Consider the following 14614-nt stretch of genomic DNA (forward strand, 5'->3'; position numbering starts at 1 on the left):
CCAAGTTTTAACATCTTTTAGCAATCGGCTCATTCATTTCTGTCTTCTGCCTGCTTCTGTCTACACACTCAATTCAAAGGTCTAAACTCTATACTAAGCATGTTATTTATTTTACAAAATACAAAATCTTGTCATCTGACATTTTTATGAGGTTCACTTATAAGCTTTAATCAAAAGTACACAAACACAAGCATCCGAATTACAGCAGCATTCTCATTTCAGAGCTCAGATATAGATGTCACTGCTCAGTTCTTGTTTTGTGCTCAACGACATTGAACGTTCAACACTTATTTAAACAAAGGAAATCAGATTGTGAAGATGTCATTCCCGAAGATACTGCAGATTGTTATATTATAAACTGAGATAGTTTTAGACAAACATTTTTACTGACTTTTCTAGTACCTCTGTGTACGGAACTAGAAGTCCCTGCTGGCCTTCGTGAGGAAGTTTGTCATCTTTAAAGGTTTCCTTTCTGACTCAAATGCACTAAAACACTAGAAGTACAAACATAATGTTGTTTTGTTTCATGTCTTCCTTTGGTGTTTGTGGGCAAGGGGAGAGAGTAAGACAGAAGAAGGTGCATTAAGGATGTTGGATCTGTAGTGAGCTCTTGTGTGATTTCTTTCCAGGTACGCACTACATAGATGGTCTAAACCAGGAAGACACTTGAAGAATCAAAAAGATGCTCTGGGGGTGTGTTGTGGTGGCACAGGTGTTCAGCGCAACTCATGTATGCAGACCTTAGTCCTCGACGCAGCGAGTTTCTGGTTTGAACATTTACGGCACAAATCCAGCCACTTTTTCCCTTGTTTCTGGGGAGTTTTGGAGTGTCTCACTTCTCCACTAGCACCAACTGGTGAGGTGGAGCAAACCCCTCACTGACACACCAGGCCTTTGAGCTGACCCAGAGCAGACGTTCAACTCGGTACATCACCCACTGATTTGTTTATTATTATTCTTCTGTTTCTTTTTACTCCATCTATATTATTAACATGGGTTTTACTGAAAAATACTGTGAACGTTTTTGGTTAAAAATGATTATGGACCATGAATTTAAAGACCAATCATCCAGATTCAAGAATATTAAATGCAGAACAAGATTCACTTAATTTCTTTGTGATTAACCGACATGTGTTCAACCTAGAAGTCATATCAAAATACTGTGCAGTGTAAATGTGTCCAAATTAAACCCCTTTGCTTTCAGTTCGATCAAGTTTATTCTTATTAATTCACTTAAGTTTTTTCAGTGCTGGTCGCTTCAAATTTAACCACATAGTTTTACAAAGTATTTTTCTATGCTGTCCATTTGTATTAAATTTGACATGCTTTTTTATGAAATAAAGTCAAATTGACAATTACAAAATCCCAAACTGTTGTCCTGCTAATGAAGCCAGCTGACTGCATTAAACCTTCACTTCAACTCAAACCCCCGTCCGGAGCACGCACAGAGCAGCAGGCGACAGCAGAGCGCAGAACACTCTTTTAATGGGAAGCAACCTCCTGCAGAAACCAGACAATGAAAGGGAAGCCATCTGCCTCGAACCCATTGGGGGGCACTGCCTCCCCACCCCCAGTGGAGAGAAAAAAGAAGGAAGTCAGACAGTCAGAAAGTGACCAAGCTAGACATACCTGGAACAAAAAAAAAGGAAAAAGAGTTAATCACAGCAGCTCCCAGCACTTAACCCCTTCCCCGGAGCCATGCCTTCAGCGCAGTCCCACCTGCAAATACATTTATCCCCACAAATGCATGCACATGGTACATTTGATCAACAAAGCAGAAAGCATTTGGCACCGATATTGCTTCTGCCCTCCTGCATCCAATTAGCCTGAGAAATCTTTGCATTTAAATTTTCATGTAGAGGTAGAATATCCTAACAGGTTGCATAACCATTCCAGACAAACTAATGCTAATTTGCAGAGAGGTGGAGCACAAACTCCAACAGCGGTCCTCCTCTGAGGGAGCTCATTTAAAGCACCCTCATCCTGAGCTGAAAACACAAAAAGAATAATAATAATAAGAGAGTGTAAGGTGGAACTGGTTGATTTTTTTTTTCTTTTATGTGGCACTGCAAGTGCATTTAGAGGCAACATTTAAAGAATATAAAAAAAGGTACAAGTATCAGGTTAGTCACAACAGGGACTTGGCCAAACAAGGTAATGGGATATTAATCAAAAGCAACCTCAAGGCCAATCAATAGATGTACATTTTTATAGGTCAATTAGTCTATGATAAATGGATCCTATAGCTGTACAATATTTAGACCAGCTAATGATTATTTTATTGCAGGATTAAAACTCCAAGCCCAGTTCTATTAACGTGACAAGGTGATAAAAGAATGCACAACAGAACACACATAAGCTGCCTCAGTATTTCAAAAATGTTTTTTTTTTTTTTTGCTCATTCCTATTTTGTGAAGTCAACTAGTTTCCCCCACAGAATATGATGCTGTCATATTGTGCCTCTTCACAGTTGGAATTGTGTTCTAAAGGCATGAACACTAAACCTTTCCTTCCTTAAAGGTAACAATAGTTATTGTAGCATCACACACACACAAACAGACATACACACACATGTATATAATCAAACCACATAATAGATTTAAACAAATTAACATCTTTGTCCTATTTATAATCCTTAAAGACACGAGCCATCTCCTTCCTTAAAGGTATGATGGCTGAACATCCCCATGGTGTTTCATATCACTGTTTGAACAGATAAACGTAGCACCCTCAGGCATCTGGAAATTGTAGCCGAGTAAGAGCCCGACATGTGGAGACGTACAATTCAATTCATGGTTGATTTCTTTTGGTTTTCTTCCATGATGTCATAAAAAAAAGACAAAATGCGTTTGAAGTGTTGCCTATAAATATGCACAGCCTGTAGGACTCGTAATGTACGTAAACCTTCGAATTTAAAGAATGCAACAAGAAATCTTTTTTTAAAAAATTCTCATTATTCTGGTATTTTAGAACATGAAAATAAATTTGGAAACCCTAGCTAGTCTTGCCCTTTTGTACCAGTATAAACCATCACTGTGTTTAAGAATGTGTGGACCATCTTACGTCACAGGGGACTTCATTGTGTGTTTTTTATTTATTTCATTTTGCTTTTATCTCTCTTTTGTTATCACTCTCTCGGTTGTATTCATTGTTATAACGTCTGTCACTATTATTGCTGTCTCGTCTCCTTTTGTCAAATTATAATGCAGAAGATATACATCAGTGAGAGACAAAAGAATGGAACTGGAAAAGTGTCACTGTTGTTAAAAATAAATAAAAACTAAGTTTAAAAAAAGAGGGGGGGGACAAAAAGGTCTGTTGTCGCCTTCTTTTTGGTAAGCGTGCTCGTGTGTAATGTTTTGGAGTCGGAACCCGTGGAAATCCCAGTACCTGGGTCAGTGACCTCGAAAAGACTGACTCCAGCATTAAAAGGCAATCAGTGCACTGCGCTCAGTCATTTATCATCAAGAGGGACCCTGCCTGAATGAGGAGTTAAATTACCTGATGGTAAAAAGTGAAAATGGAGCGCAGCACAGGGATCTAAGGACAGCAAGAGGAGAAAGAAGACAAAGGCAAAGAAAGGAGGGTTGCTGATGGGGGTTTGAGACAGCAGCACCAGGAGGCCTGTTAGGCTCCAGTGAAAGAAAAAAAACAAAAAAACAGGAGTCAGCAAGTGAGGGAGAAGAGGAGCTGTAAATGAAGGAGTAATGAAGCCGTGCTGGTGGGGGCAGGTGATCTATAATGAATGAAGCTGGGGGGGAGAGAAGAGGTTGTTATCTGGGCCTTCCTTGGTCTGTAATAAACACTCGTCCAATCACAAGGTTTCTGACTGACCTGGCAGAGGTGGAAGAAGCAAGAAGGCTTTGGTTTGATGTTTAATGATCTTCACAGTCTGGTTACCTGAGAAATACAAAGATTGATGTGTCCTTTGTAGTTAATGGCAGAATCCAAATATGTTCCTGTGATGGAAGAGATTGTATTTTTTCTGTTTTTCTTGTAAGTGGAGGGGAAAGTCCAACATTGGAATATACTGTATATATAGAAGATTTCAGTTCAGTAAATTAACATTGGAAAGTGAAAAGATAATTAGTGAAATAGCTTCATGAAATTGAGAATCTGAAGCTGTGTAGATAAGATGATGGTGAATATTCCACACAATGAAAATGGGAACATTTTGAAGAAGCTTAATCTCATGCAAAAAAACAAAACAAAAAAAAACAACAAAAGGACTGATGTGGAATAAATAAATTTATGTTTCATACACGAGTCTACAATGTCTCTAACAAAGTGGTACTACATTGATAAGGAAAAGAGTGCTTGGATAAAGCCTTGTATGCTCTATGTTGCTACAACATCTGTAGGTATTAGTTGTTGTGTCCATGGGCAAGGAACTTTACTCGCCTCATCCACTGGTGCAGATTGAATAGCAGCTTCAAGTGCAGCTTTGGCTACAGTGTAGCTAACCACCATCAGTGTTTGTTTGTTTGAATGACTGATTGTAGTGCAATGTGCTATGGAATCCTACGATATCAGCAAATGTAATCTATTTACTATTTGAACACTTTACTTTCTGGGGTTTCAGGTTTTCAGACCTTTACCCACAATTCGACGACAATTGAAAATTCTGTATCATGTGTTTTACAAGCAGAAACACAATCACTGAATGCACAATAATCCCGCAAGAACAGCAATAATCACTGTTCTAAATGAATCCCCCTCTGATAATTAGACTGTGACACAAACAAAGGTTGCTGTGATAGACTACACGTAATTTCAGCTCTCTGAAAGCTGAGCAATATTTAGCATTGAGGGAACATGAAGGCAGAGCGGAGAACAGAAAATCACAGATATGGTTGGGAAAACAGACAACGGTAACACAGGGATCATTTCCAGATAACAGCTGTAATCGCACAAAACTATTTGCTCATTGTCTCAGAGTAGTGCAGCTTGATATGGACGCATCATCATCAGTCAAAAACATAAAGGCCTTTCTGAGCCACCCTGAGCAACACGCAAGAGTAATGCTAACGTCATGTCTTTTAATGGAGCACTATTTTTCCCTGCAGTCAACAGCTCTATTGAAGACCTGCTATAAATCAACATAATGAGCCAGGGATCAGCATTAATTAGCATATGGGTTACACGAACACTGTAACTCTGTAAATAATGGCAGATCTCATGCAGTTTTCATTATCAGCCTGGCGAGCGGCACACATCACCAGATCATCTTTTCCTCGTCATTTCTTCACCAGATCCTGTTAATTTGCCATCCGTGCGGCGTGGTGCTTTGCTTTTAAGCTGTTCAACAAAAGATGGTAGTGACTGATGAAAGAGCAATAAAATAAGTGCTTCGCTATGTAAGTATGTACTGCTCATCAGCCTGGAAAGAATGAGAGCAGCACAGTTGAGTACAAGGAAAAATTCAAGCAAAAAAAAAAAAAAAAAACTGCAAAAAAACAATGAAACTGGAGGCGAAAGATGTGATATGCTTCCAGCTTTTGCTCTTGTGCATGTTCCCTTTCTGTAATTTATTTATTTACCTCCCCCAAAAGTGTTTTCTTTAATCCCTTTTCTCTTCCCCTATCCTCTCCGGCTTCCCAACAAGAATCCAAACAAACCAGGGGTGTTTATAGAGCCGGCAGTCGACTGGGAAGCAAACCTGCTGTAAAGGCTCGCCTGCTGGACGGTGAAAGCGCACCCTGTAGAGGCTCAGCGGAGCGATCTGTCAGCTGAAGCGTCTGAGAATGCCTCTCTCAGTCTGCTGCTTGGCATAATTAAGCCTGGAGTCGCAGCATGCGGTCCAGACCCCCTTCAGCCCGGCTTTATCTGAGGAGACAGCATGTGCGAATAGACTGGTGCAGAGAACTATTTGTAAAATTGAGGGCCACAAAAAGCCCTGGTATGCTTTAATCCATATGCCTGGTGTCCAGCTGTAGAGCTCCAGTATGGACTGCGAAACGGTGGGCCATATTCATCTGTTCATGTCAGAATTTTTTTTTTCTGACATTGTGCACATAATTTTCTTTCTTTCATCTTTTTCACTGTGCCGTTCTCTCTGACCTTCAGCGATTTCTGGTGCTCTATGAAGCAACGTGAGCCGAGCGTTAAAATGTCAACGCTACTGCGAGCCACTTGAGGTAAATCATGAAAGATTAGACGAACCACAGATAAGACTCAGTGTTGTAAAGGGCTCTGTGGAACGTTCCACACTATTTTAATTACTCTTATGGTGTTGCAATGCAACCATAACTTTCTGTATATTTTTCTGGTATTTTACGTAAAGACAGAAGTAACACGGAGTAAATGTAAAATGATTAACGGCTATCTAGTTTGCGCTGGAAATTAAAATCTGAATAGTGCGCTTGGGCAAGAGGCACATCTGAGATCTGGAGGAGCTGTAGAGATCAATTATTGAATATCTTGAAATAAATTAATTAGAAAATGTGTTTATTTGCATGTTTTAAAACTCTTTGAGTTAAAGACAAATTTACCACAAACTAGCATACAGTCAATGTGGATTAAGTATACCAGACACATGACAACAAACCTATTTTGCATGCGCTATATTTAAATGAGCAATCTGTGCAAAATTAAGAATTTGCTTGAAAGCTAAATTTTACAACAGTAAATAAATTGAGGCAATGACGGGCTAATGCCAGAACAGCTGCTCTATTGGAAAGTAAATAACCTTTCCTGATTTTTCTGCACAGAGAGAGGAAACCACAATAATCCCATCTCACTATGGATTGTTCACCAAGAGGAGATAAGCAAAGGGCAATTATCTCTGTTTCATGTTGATCCTTCTCTTGTCTTTGCGAGTCAAATGAAATATAAGAGCAGCCACAATGCTGCCTCATGTATCATTACTGTTACATTATACAGACAGGCATCACGCTGTCTAAACATGTAGAATGTCAGGTATCATATGAATCTGTATGACTGCAAAGGAATCTTTTTTCTTAACAATGACTCAAACAGAACGGCAAAACCACCAAGCCACTTTAAGTTCAAATTTACAACTTCTTCTGTTTCTTTAGCTCTGTTATGTCAACTATTTTAGACCATCTGGACATAAACTAAATTTTGTATCTGTATGTGTTTTTCATTACGGACACTTTCCTTAGACACAGCCATCAATTTACTGCTCTGCCTCCGTTGGGATGTCTGAAAAGATGTGCCTGTCATGAAATGGACTGACCTGGGCAGCAGCTGTGTCCATATTGTTACCTCCTGTTCCCCCCTGATGATCTTGATGAAGAATACATTTCAGGACCCACAAATGTTTGCTGAAGTGTTTGGGGAGGTTGTGTGAAAGATAAAGCTGTGTAACTTTTGTGTGTATTTCTACTCCTCTGGTACTAGTTGATGTTACAGATACCAAAATGGGCGCCACCCTTTTTAAGATGTGCTCATGTATCGTGCCCTTTGATGGAAATGGTTCTGCTTCATGATTTCTGTAAACACACACACATCATTGAAAACACACATTAGTTGAACAGATGTGACAAAGCAAGTGAGATTTTAGAGGAGAGGATTTGTTTATATGTCACAACCTTTCAATAGTTTGTCCTTTTGATTCACAGATGACCTTTGAAACTTGAGCCAAAGTCTTCTAATATGTAAAACAGTGAGTGTTCTGGGATTTATGATTATGTGTGACTGACAAATATTGCAATATATGGCTTACTGACATGTATTACGACTGATCTCTTACAGCAGAGGTGTCAAGCTGATTTTCATGTCAGTCCACATCAAGATCATGAATGTCCTCAACGGACTAAAACTACCCTTTATCATCTAAACTGCTAAAATTGTTATATTCGCATTTTAGGAATGTAAATCGGTCAGAATTTCTCTTTGTTTTATTTTCATCATGTCTGATAACAGAATGAAGATTTCAGGATCCAATTGCCAAATGTTTTTTGGGTTTTTTTATGGTGTTAAAATGCTATCAACGGCAAAAGGAATAAATTATATGTTGGCAAAATTGGAATTTTTCTTATCTTTCAAATAACTATTGACTTTTCTTTTTACATTGTTGCATTTAATTTTGTATTTTTTTTTAAAGACTGAAGGTCGTCCTTACTTCTTGGAGCCAGAACCGGCAAGGTAAGCCCGTCTCATTGCTGACATTTTGCTTAACAGACCAGAGCAGAAACTGTGTTGTCTTTTCAGGAGATGTTTCCTCCTGCCACAACTTAGCAGCTAAGTTCCAAAAATAACAAAAGGTCATAATGCACAGATACAGCCTAGCGAGCTCACGGCTATTTCAGTAAAAAACAAGTTAGCAATTGCAATTACCAACTAAGCTGTTTGGTCCTCATGTGTACTGTGCAGTTGCTTTAAAGTGATACAAATAGCTGATTGTGCTCAGTTGTGAGGATGTTTGCTAACAATACCCTGGACTTTCTGCAGACAGGTTGCCAGAAGTCCATTAGTGTTGCACAACCAGTGGGAGCTTTTTTCCCCCGCTTTGGTAAGGAAAAAAATGCATCCACATTCATGTACTGGCACCTCTTGTCTCATTTTAGAGTTGGTGTAGCGACCGACTGATAATTGTGCAGGAAAATGCCAGAAGGGGCAATGACGATTATGGCACAAAAGGAGAAAATGAAACTATGTCACTTAAGTTTCAGAAGTGACCGAGAATAATGAACTAATTTAAAAAGGAATTTCCCATAATGTTCTATGCAGTCGCTCCAAATAATCCTTTATGATGCAGAAAGATCAAATCACATATTAGTCCTAATTAAGTTTCAGTTCTAAATAGAACCCCAGCTGCAGAAAACAATATTATTTTCCTTGTTTTTGTAAAATATGTAACAAAGTGGGTAATTTACTGAATTCATGAAGGGAATGCAAAATGTGGAAATAGTCTACCTCACTGTGTAGCTCCATGAGCAAAAGGCTGGTGGATTTCTTCTGTGGCATCTTGTCATGTTCTCGGTCTTCTATTCATTGTGAGCCACGACATTTTGGCTATTGGAGAGTAAAGTGAGTAACTTTTCTTAAAATGAAAACAATGGAAAAAATACCTTGCCCCTGATGTTCAGATGGAAAACCCACAGCTTAGCAATTCTGCAGATTTTACCAGCAGAACTCCCTGTAGCTGCTCCTGCTTTCTAGCGATTCTGTGGATTGTCTTATATTATGTAGTCATAATTTAGAAACAGTTTTAATGTGTAAAAAAAAAACAATACATTTTGTTTTATAAAAGTTACGTACTGCAGCTTTAATGTCCAGTTAAATTGACTTCACTGTCGGTTCATGACAGTACAAAGAGAAGAAGACTGCACAAGCATGACATGATTTTGAAGAGTTGCCAGGAGAAAGCCTATTTTCTGTAAAGAATACGCCAACATGAATTAGGTTTGCCAAGTCACCCCTGAGTGACCCGTAAGACTTGCTTGAGCAAAGGACACCAATGTTAAGATCTTTACTAAAAATGCAAAGCGGCATCTCTTGAAAAAAATCTGGCACAGCATATCGGCTCAAACACCTTTCACTGGTTATTAAGCACGAGGGTGGAGAAGAAGATTTGAACTCACCGAAGGATGTGGGCAACTTTGAGCAAAACTATTTTGTCGACATTTTTATCCCATCTGGAAATCTACATTGGAAATGCAGGAAAAGAAAAGAATCAGCGTAAGAATCACTTGTGACCTGCTGTGGTGGGTGGTTTAGAGAGCTACGCAAAAACCAACGTCTCCAGAGCTCAATGATCTGAAACAATTATGAGGAGAGGAGTGAATACAAATAACTAGAACTCATTCATAAGATTGGTACTTTTCTTGGGCGCTTTTTTTTTCTTGCCTTTTCCAGGTTATTATAGGTCATTTTAGAACATGGAGCATGCCAGTTTATTATTTATTAAATTCTGATGCATAAATCTTACATTGAATAAAGGAATACTTTTTTTTACAATGACTATTGCATACTTCTTTTTGTTAATGGCACAAATCTTTGCTCTGGAAAACTTGCCTTGCCGTTTCTCAGCTGTTCGAGTACTGTTAATTGTCCTCCTTCTTACCATCTATTTCACTTTACCTTGGAATAATCCAAATACTTAGAGTTTAGCGTCAAAGTAAAGCTCATATCCAGAAAAAAACATTTACACATGCATGTTGAATGGATCAATACACAATCAGAATTAATCTAAAAAGCTATTATTTTAGCCATCATGGCTTAGATATGCCATGCTAGTGCACAGATGTACTGTTAGAAGGAGGCAAGTCAGGCAGAGAAATAAACGCAAAAATAAGCAGCAGAAAGCTACCATGAATTTTCTTTCCTGTGCTCGGCTTGACCCCTGCTGCTGTAGAAACAGCCCTTCAGTTCAATGTACCTTATAAATGCTGGAAAATCAATAGCAAAAAATGTGACTGGGCTGACAGGATATGATGGTGTGAAGGATTCTATTAGTTAAAGACGCACTGTGGACTTCTGATTAAAAAAAAAAAAATTTGTTCAATCTTATTTTTTTAGTCTTTCACAAAAAAAAAAAAGGTACATTCAGTTTTGATATTAGAGATAGGCGGAGACATTAATCTCAGGTTACAAGCACTTTATTAAGAGTTTACCGGTTTTAAAAACTGAAATTGCTGGTATGAGGGACAGGTGTCAAAAAGCTTATAAAAGTCATTACATTTGTTTTGGTGTCAAATAATTGTTGGTTTGTGATGAAAAATCTGACAAAATCCTGCAATTGTAGAGCTCTAAATTTTTTCTCTATGCAATTCACAGCATGCCATGCGTTCCAAACAACAGGAGGCAGATTACCAGGTGGTAATCTAAAACCACCTGGCTTTTGAAGCATTGGCTCCTACCAGGACTAATTAAGGGGTGGAGACAACATTTACATTTCCTGATAGAAAAAAAAAAAGAAACATTTGTTCTAAGCAATATTCCTAGACAAACATTTACGGAATTACAACCAACAGTTTCACAACTAAAACAAAAACTACCTGGGTCCAAACTAAATCCAAAAAACATCTCCCCTCCCTCTCAAACAATGGGTTTTCCCTGTGAGGCTGGTTGAAAACACCAGGTCCTTGTCAGCACTGCTCAAGGGTGCAATTCCATGGCAACACATGACCAGGTGACCTCAAAGAGAAGAGAGAATGATTAAAACATATTAATAAAGCAAGTTACTTCCTCCAAAGAAAAGCAATACATTTACCAGATAAATTAGAATATATAGGAAGCCCAAAAAACAGCACCTGTTGGGGAGGAGGTAAATCCCTCACACTTATGCTTATGAATATTTTGGCATTCTAATGATTTGTCCTGTTACGGTTTCTTTCTTCTTTTTTCTTTTTTCTTTTTTATCAAGGTTTCTGATAATAAAGAGAATGTGTTGGGTATGGACTTAAGAACAGATGAGTGTACCTAAACACCACACCGTCAAAACCAAGTGCAGTTTTCCATTAGTCCCTTTAAAATCCTTACTTACTGGTCATGCAGTACAACCAGTAAGTAGACCAGCTAACCCTTTGCACATTTATAGGAAAAACAAATATGCGGTTTGGAAACAAATCCAGTCATGACAAATACAGCCAGTGCTATTATTCTTTTCTTATTGTTAAAGTGTACTTTTGCATCACATAACGATCGTTTAGTTATGCTCACCATGTTAGGTTGGAGAAATATTTGTTTTTCATTTAGCAAATATTGCAACGAAAGAGTTGAGTGTAAATCATCACAGGCTCCTTATAAGATATGTGACTGTAATCTCTATAAAGATAAATCTGAAGTGCAATACTGACATCTTTATAAAGCTTTACATTTAAGGGTTTCACATGAATTTTATGTTTCTTTTTTATCTTTTTGGACAAAAACAAAGTCTTGAACTCAAAGTTTCTGACAGAAAGTTTTTCCGAAATTCATAACTGAGGTTGTTGCCTCTGCTGTCTGACTGACAGTTGATTAAAATCTCCCCACTACACCCCTTTTAAGACATCTGAATTACACCCTTCAGAATCACAGTCTGTACTGCAGCGAGGAATCAAGTATTGGTGTGCTGGGTATATTGTTATAGCACATTCATAAACCTACATCTCTCTGAGCATGAAGCTCAGTAGCTAGATAGAGATGAAAGAGCAAATCAAATTTCTCTCCATAATCTCATTCTTAGCAGAGTGTGTGCAGCCCTGAACTTCCATATCCATCTTTAATGTCTACTTTCTGTGAATGGAGCACCTTCCTATATTCTTTTAGATATTAGGTGTGTAGAGTTCATTTCTTCTTTTATTTTTTATCACTTCACCAACCATCCACACCTTAGCTTCAGGTAAACAGGCTGTGGAAGGCAAACAGAGCAGTTTGTTTTCATTTTTACCAGGGTTGGAAACTTATTTCAGCAGATGCAGAGGAAATCATATTTCACCGCCAGATATCAGTCCCCCTTGATGTTGATGCATTACCTGAGTCAAGAATATTCCCATTCACCCTCCAAGTAATTTCATTTAGATTTCACCACCTGCAGACAAGTTGAAAAATTTTGAATTGTAAACAAAGCAGAAAAACACAATTATACCTTTTTGAAAATGCACCGGAGGGGGTTCAGAGTAAATTATACTATCTGGGACAGTGGCATGTTTGATAGCTGGAGCAGGGCATAGATAAAGCCCACATCAGCAGTCCACTCAGTCATAATTATGCTGTTGGTCAAAACAGAAATTATTTAAATGACAGCATTCAAGTGATGTTAATCCAGATTACTTGCTTATTTTGAGTCAACTTTTCTCAGCTAAGTAAAAAAAAGAAAAAAACTTAAACAGTAATAGTTAAGGGGATTATTCGAGCTCTGGCAGAGTTCATATAAACATTTGAAAATAATTTCAAAGTCTTGGCAATCTGCATCTTGTTCTCTTAGCAATTCTAAGACATAGCTCATACTATGATTATGAAATCTCTTGATTTACTTTTGTGTGCAAGACGGTGGCATCTGTTGCCATTTTAATAAAATTGTTGCTTCTCTTTCTGAACATTGATGGTGTATAGAAAGTTGTTCAGTTTCTGATAGATTTTTGCAATTTGCTGAAGATCAGTGCTGTCCCCTGGAGAACGTTATCACACATTAAACTGTATGCCGCGTACTTATTGGAAACCCCATGCATGAAAACTTCTAATCTAGATGATGAAGAAAGGTCCAAATCTGTACCTTATACAGGTATGCAGTGTCTTTAGCCACTAAAAAGTTTCATCTAGAGCAAAGAAAACACCAATTTGTTGTCTACCACCATTTCCCAAAGGTGCACCCACCTTCCATCTCATGGCGATGTGAAATATTTAATCTAAGATGATTTCACTGGCTCTAATTGATGCATTTTTTCCTCAAAAGATGGTATACCTCCCATCTCCTTTTAAATCTATGCACAGAGTTCCCAGCTCTTGAATAGCAAAAGGGCTGAGACTGGTATGAATGAGGTCAGCATTGAAAAACAGTGTGAAATTACTAATACGTCTTAACTTTCATGAAACATCTAAAAATATGCTTTGGTCAATAACACTTTGCCATGAGCACAGCTGAAAAATCTGCACATTAAGAAAAGCCATCCACCGTGGTTTGCTCAAGACACTAAAAATATGTAACAAAATACCACTGTGTTCAGAATATTGAGCCATGTCAGCAGTGTTTGAAAAATTGCTTTGCTTTGGCTGCTCATATGAAGTGAGAACTAGTGTAAAAGTGATTGAACCTGAGAAGAATGAGAGTTGGTAACGTTGATAACTCTATGAAAATGCTTACGGGTGATAAATCATAACTAATAAGCAGATAATGTAACTACAGATAGCTGGAGGAGAACATTACCCTGATTGGTGTCTTTACACCTTCCAGCCATCAGAGCACTGTTTTACTGCATCTAGCTCCGTCCTGCATCCTGTGAAATACAACATCATTGCATGGTCTATCCAAAGGTTCTGCAAGAGAACTTGAGATGGATGGATCTTCAAACTACTTGCTCTGACAAATATCTTCTCTGCTTTTAAATGTTGTAGTTAATGAGGCATAACCAACTGCTGTCTTTGCTGTTCACTCTGGCTGCATACTGCCTGACCCCATCAGAAAAAATGCCACACAAGCTGCTGTGAGTTTGCTGTAATGGAGTTGGAACAGAGAGATCTTTGCTTTATGGTACTTATGTTATATACTTATGCTTTTTGAGCCCTTAAGTAGGAGTTTCTTGGATCCCGACAATAATTACATGTTACCATTTGTGCACTGTTGCCTGCTCCCCAGCACAATAACTTTTTATTACAACTTTCACAAAATGCATCCCTCTCTCTCGGAGTTGCATAATGTGCTACGCTTTTCTAATTTAAAACATTACCATAAAAGCACAGTCCTCCTCTAACTTTATCATTAAAGGCTCTACAGAAGCAGAAAGAGGGAGGTGGGAGGGAAAAATGGGGGGCTGTTGAGCGTCTGCTGATGGACTAACTCAATTTTAGGGAACACAATGGAGCCAGAAACTGATTTCCAAAAGGCAAATTGTCATTCTCAGCAGTATGGCACCTGTCTAGTGAGTTCAATATCCTGTGCTGTGGGTGTACTTGTGAGAGGAAGCCGAGGCCAGAGGATATGGCTGCGTTATTGTGAGGTCTATGACTG

The sequence above is a fragment of the Gambusia affinis genome, linkage group LG10, assembly GCF_019740435.1.
Source record: "Gambusia affinis linkage group LG10, SWU_Gaff_1.0, whole genome shotgun sequence".
Lineage (NCBI taxonomy): Eukaryota > Metazoa > Chordata > Actinopteri > Cyprinodontiformes > Poeciliidae > Gambusia > Gambusia affinis.